The 6,016-nt window shown below is 37.3% G+C and overlaps 1 long non-coding RNA gene across 1 annotated transcript in view; it reads right to left on the bottom strand.

Moving 5' to 3' along the window:
* Positions 1-2,572: 2,572 nt before the first annotated feature.
* The window catches only part of LOC110260049 (uncharacterized), a 38,986-nt gene continuing 35,542 nt past the window's right edge, over positions 2,573-6,016 (bottom strand). The window contains exon 4 of the long non-coding RNA XR_002342829.2: positions 2,573-4,248. This is a non-coding gene — a long non-coding RNA (uncharacterized LOC110260049). The remainder of the gene's footprint in view (positions 4,249-6,016) is intronic.

Genomic DNA, 6,016 nt, shown 5'->3' on the forward strand with positions numbered 1-6,016 from the left:
CTTATAGGAAAAGCATACAGTAAATATATAAAATATAATCATTTACATCACCCCTTTGTGGGAGCTGCATGTGATCCTTCCTCAGAATGTGCCATTTAAACATGAATTTTCTTGTGTTACCATGTAGCTTAGTCATCTCTGAGTGTATCATGCATGTCATGCCATGTGCTGTACTTGAGGGTAAGAATATTTTTTCTCCTGTCCCTATATCCTCCAATACCCTAAAATCAGGTCCATTTTTTTTCTGTTTCTACCACCTGCTTCCCAGAACTTCAGCACTAAGTCAATTAATATTGAAAACTTTGTTGGTTCACTGGGTTTTCTGTCTTGCTGGTTTGTTAGGTGCCACCGGGATGACGCACAAACTCAGTTAGTGATGACTTCACTCTCCAGGCCTGTACATCTGCCACCATTCTGTCACTTTCTAAGGTGAGGTATCTTCTCTACTGAGATGCAATTAAACTTGACTGCTTTTATTCTTCAGATATACGGGGTTATGAGGACCTGAGGAAACAGTACTGTCATATACTTGTGGTAGAAGTGTTCATTGGAACAATTTGAAAACTGCATACCCAGAGCCTTAAAACTTTGTATCTTTTGTCCTGGCATTCCCCTGTCCCACAACCACTCTAACCACCTCCAACTCCAGCTCAGTCATTTCTCTTAAAAAAATTATTGTGGCTGTGAGCAAATATCTAGCTAGAGGGACATTCCATGCAGCTTTGTTTATAACAAGGTGAACTAGAAACAAAGTAAAGGTTCAATGATAAGAAATTCAGATCATGCATGGATTACTTTGTGGCTGTTAGAAATGATATTGTTGAAATGTTTTCCCAAAACATGTGGTATAAGCATGACAAGCTGTGTTACACCAGACAATTTTAAGTAGTACAGAAGAGCATCATTTGTTCCTGTCTCCCTTTATTAGCTCCCAGGTCCCAGAAGCACCATCCTTGTTCAGTGTGGCATCCTCCTGGACAATTAGAAAGCTAAGACTTCCCACATAAGCCCACACTCTTTTATCCCCTGTCCTCCTTAGGAGCTCCCGGTCCTTTTCCTTCTCCAGATCCCAGGCTTCAACCTGCCATCAGAGCCCCAGCTCCCTCTTCTTTCTATCCAGCCCTTTGCCGTTTGCCAGCATAGCTGTCCTTCATTTTGGCATCAGGCTCCATCTGCTTAGCTTTTAAGTCCTTTTTCATAATATTTCATGAGACCTCGGACCCTGCTTCTCCTCCTAAGCTCCAGGAGGTGACACTGAATTAAGCGTTTCAGGATGAGGAGGAGTTGGCCAGGCAGGCAGAGACAAAGGTCGTGGTGGCATGTCAGGATAATATACACCAAGGCAAAGAAGAGAAAAATGGCATGAAATGCACAGAGGACTAAAATCAGGTCAGCGATGCGTGATGGTAAATTGAGAAGCTTTTCAGAGACACAGCCTAGGAGTAGCAGGGGCCTGATTACAAAGGACAGTGTGATGTTTTATAGAGTGTGAACTTCATCCAAGAACTGATGGATGAGTCAATAAGGTTAAGGAGTGATAAAATCAAATCACAGAGTTTTGTGGAAAAATGGATTTGTTGGGGAGGGGTTTTGCAAAAACAGATGTGAGACATGATAAGGGCTTGAACCAGAATGGAGGTAGGAAACAGAGGAGATGAATCAGATTCAAGATTATTTAGAACATCAAATTAACAGGACCTGGAGTTCCTGTCATGGGGCAGTGGAAACGAATCCGACTAGGAACCTTAAGTTTGTGGGTTCAATCCCTGGCCTCGCTCAGTGGGTTAAGGATCCAGTGTTGCTGTGAGCTGTGGTGTAGGTCGAAGACTCAGCTTGGATCCTGAGTTGCTGTGGCTGTGGCATAGGCCAGGGGCTACAGCTCTGATTGGACCCTAGGCCTGGGAACCTCCATATGCCAAGGGTGCTGCCCTAAAAAGACAAAAAAAAAAAGAAAGAAAGAAAGAAAAAATTAACAGGACCTTGTGACTATGGAATATAGACCTAAAGTAAATTAGATAAGGACCAGAATCACATCTATATGACTCACTGCTGGTATCTCCTGCACCTAGTACAGTGTATTGCAGGAAAGTACTCATTATTTTTAAAGAAGGATTAATGCATGAGGTGAGCTAAACCAGCATCACTATATCTGTAGCAAACTTACTTCTAAGATGCCATCTATTTTAAGACACATCACTGATTGCATAGTACCCTTTTCTGAGGGTGGGTGGCTGAAAGGTTAAAATGCAAAGTGACTGCATATCTTACAACTGAGTGCAAGAGTTTATTTCCCCTCCCTTTAAACATGGGCTTGCCTTGTGAGTTGATTTGCTTTAGCCAACAGAATTCATGGTATCAGAAGAAATAAAATGAGAAGGAAATGAATCTCTTTTAATTGAGTAATTAGCATAAATTTAAAGAGCTGCTGATGCTACAAGTGTGAAGTAATTGATGATTCCTCAAAATAATTGTGGAAACTAAACAAATTTAATGATTATGCAGAATTAAAACTGTTAGCAATGTCAACTTAGAGGGGCGTAGGTAAAAATGAAGCTAAAACTTATTAAAAGAATTGCCTTTTTTAAATTTTATTTTATTTTTATACATTTTATAGATTACTTTCCATTTATAGTTATTATATATAAAGTTATATATAATATAGTTATTATATATTTCATAAACACACACACACACTACATCTTCTTTATCCATTCATCTCTCGATGGACACTTTGGTTGCTTCCATACCTTGGCAATTCTAAGTAGTGCTGCTATGAACATTAGGGTGCATGTATCTTTTTTAATTAGTGTTTTGGGATTTTTTTGGACATATACCCAGGAATGGGATTGCTGGGTCATATGGTAGTTCTAGTTTCATTATTTGAGCAACCCCCATACTGCTTTTTTACAGTTGCTGCACCCAATTTACAGTCCCACTAACAATATAGGAGGGTTCCTCACTGACACTTGTTATTTGTGTGGGTTTTTTTCTTTTTTTGATGATAGCCATTCTGACAAGTGAGGTAATATCTCATTGTGGTTTTGACTTGCATTTCTCTAAGTTATGCTGAGATTTTTTTTTTTTATGTGCTCACTGGCGATTTGCATTCCCTTTTGTAAAAATGTCTATCCAGTTCTTCTGCCCATTTTTAATGTTTTTTTTAATGTTGAGTTTTATGAGCTATTTATAGATGTTGGATCTTAGCCCCTTATCAGCCATATCATTTGAAGATATCTTCTTCCAATAAGTAGGTTGTCTTTTCGTTTTGTCAATGGTTTCCTTTGCTGTGCAAAATCTTTTAAGTTTATTAGGTCCCATTTGTTGATTTTTGCTTTTGTTTCTTTTGCTTTAGGAGAGAGATCCAAAAAAAAATATTGCTGCAATTTATGTTAGAGTGTTCTGCCTATGTTTTCCTCTAAGAATTATGTAATATCCAGTCTTACATTTAGGTCTTTAATCCATTTTGAGTTTATTTATGTTTGTAGTGTTAGAGAATGTTCTAATTTCATTCTTTTTACAAATGGCTATCCAGTTTTCCCAGCACCACTTATTGAAGAGACTGTCCTTTCTCCATTGTATATCCTTGCTCCCTTTGTTGTAGATTAATTGATGATAAGTGCAGGGGTTTATTTCTGAGATTCCTATCCTCTTCCATTGATCTCTATGTCTGTGCCAATAGCATACTGCTTTGATTGCAATAGCTTTGCAATATACTCTAACATCAGAGAGCATCATTCCTCCAGCTCTGTTCTTTATCAAGATTGTTTTGGCTGTTTGGGGTCTTCTGTGTTTCCCTAGAGATTTTGAAATTATTTGTACTGGTTCTGTGAAAAATGCCTTTGGTATTTTAATAGGGATTGCATTGAATCTGTAGAGTACCTTGCATGGTATGGTCATTTTAACAATATTAATTTCTCCAGTCCAAGAACACAGTATATCTTTCCATCTGTTTGTGTCCTCTTCCATGTCTTTCCACATTGTCTTATAGTTTTCCAAGTACAACTTTCCCTCCTTAGGTAGGTTGATACCTAAGTATCTTATTCTTTTTGATGTAATGGGTCTGTTTCTTTAATTTTTCTGATATTTTATTATTAGTATATAGAAATTCAACAGATTTCTTTATATTAATTTTGTATCCTGCAACTTTACCCAGATTCATTGATGAGCTCTCATAGTTTTCTGGTAGCATCTTTAGGATTTTCTATTTATGATTATGTATGGTTTTTCTATGCAGGATTTTCATGTCATCTGCAAATAAAAATAAAATATAAATTCTATCTTTGAAAAAATGAATATGATGAATAGACCTCTTGCAAGAATGATCAAGAAAAGGAAAGGCAGGGAGTTCTCCAGTGGCACAGCAAATTAAGGATCCGGCATTGTCACTGCTTGGTGTGCAATATATCCCTGGCCCAGGAACTTCTGTTTGGGCATGATCAAAAGGAAAAAAAAGGAAAGACTAATTTAGAGTATTATAGGGAAAAGAGATTTGAACTACAGATAAGATTGAATGGGTGTACTCCTGTCCAGCAGTGTAAATGAATGAACTACATATACCTAAAAATCTTAAAAATAAAGCTGTGAATTATGATGTTTCAAAAAGATATGTGCAGTATTGTACATTTGTATAAATGTTAAACAATATATTTTATGTGTGCATAAAAAATAGAAAAAAATTTAATTTAAATTTTAAATTTGATTTTCCGATTAACAATTTTATTTTAAAATCTTATTTAGAATTAGAATTCTCATAAGAATTAAAATGCTAATTTATCCACTTTAAGATACTAGTTTCCTCTGGGAGGAAAGAAGCTTGAAGGAATTGGGCAGAGGTGAGGGTAGTATAAAAGGGATTTTAACTGTAACTTTAATGTTATATTTCCTTTGTGTCCCAGAGAAAATGACAGAGAGAGAACTAAAGGCACAAAAAGAAAAATATCATTATCTTTTAGGCCTTATAGGGAGTACATGTTGGTGCCTTCTATATTATTTTCTGTACTTTGGATATATTTGAATTGTTTTATAATTTAAAATTATTTTGAGGAGTTCCCATTGTGGCTCAGCAGTAATGAACCCAACTAGTATCCATGAGGTTACAGGTTCAATCCCTGGCCTTGCTCACTGGGTTAAGGATCCGTCATTGCTGTGAGCTGTGGTGTAGCCTGCAGACACGGCTCAGATCCTGCATTGATGTGGCTGTGGCATAGCCCAGCAACTGCAGCTCCAATTCCACCCCTCATCTAGGAACCTCCATATGCCGCACCTATGGCCATAAAAAGCAAAAAAAAAAAAAAAATTATTTTGAGGTTGAATTTAGTCAGTCATGCTATAAACTTCACACAGCAAATTGTGCTGTATAGTTAACATTTTCCTGAATAGCCTCACAAGTGACATAGCTACCAGATTTACAGACAACAGTCAATACATATTCTATCACAACAGTCAATACATATTCTATCACAAAACTTCCACAGATCATGTCAGTGGTAGTTACAATTCTTTACTGATTCCTTAGAGGATGCCAGACTTAACAGTAGGGACCCACGAAATAACTGCAACATGATTCATTGTCACGGTTAAATTATTGCTAAGGGTGAGTACATGCCCTATGGTACTGGCCTTGCAAATGAGGTCAAAGAATGTCTGTACTTAAAAAGGAGGATTCAGTGTGATAGAAATGCAGCCTTAGTTAATTGCACTATGTCCTTCCCCTATCTTAACACTGGTCACTTTGGATCATCATTACTGGTCTGTCTGTATGCTTGGCTCACTGTGGGCACACAATAAATAATTGCTGACTGACTGATTAATCTCCAGGAAAAGAAATTCCACAAACAAAGGAACTGCACCTATTTAGCCCCAGTTCCTAATATGGTAGACCTAGCAGGAGGTAGCACCAGCAAACAATTACTGAATGAATGAAGATGCTGCTACATCCATGAAAATTTCTCCGATTGTGACAGCCAGAAAGATCTCTTCCTGTCAAATTTATATCCTCCCAAAACATTTAACATCT

The sequence above is a fragment of the Sus scrofa genome, chromosome 3 (assembly GCF_054392235.1).
Source record: "Sus scrofa isolate SSC_HxYL_T2T_F1_AM1 chromosome 3, Sscrofa_HxYL_maternal_Yorkshire_Landrace_v2.0, whole genome shotgun sequence".
Lineage (NCBI taxonomy): Eukaryota > Metazoa > Chordata > Mammalia > Artiodactyla > Suidae > Sus > Sus scrofa.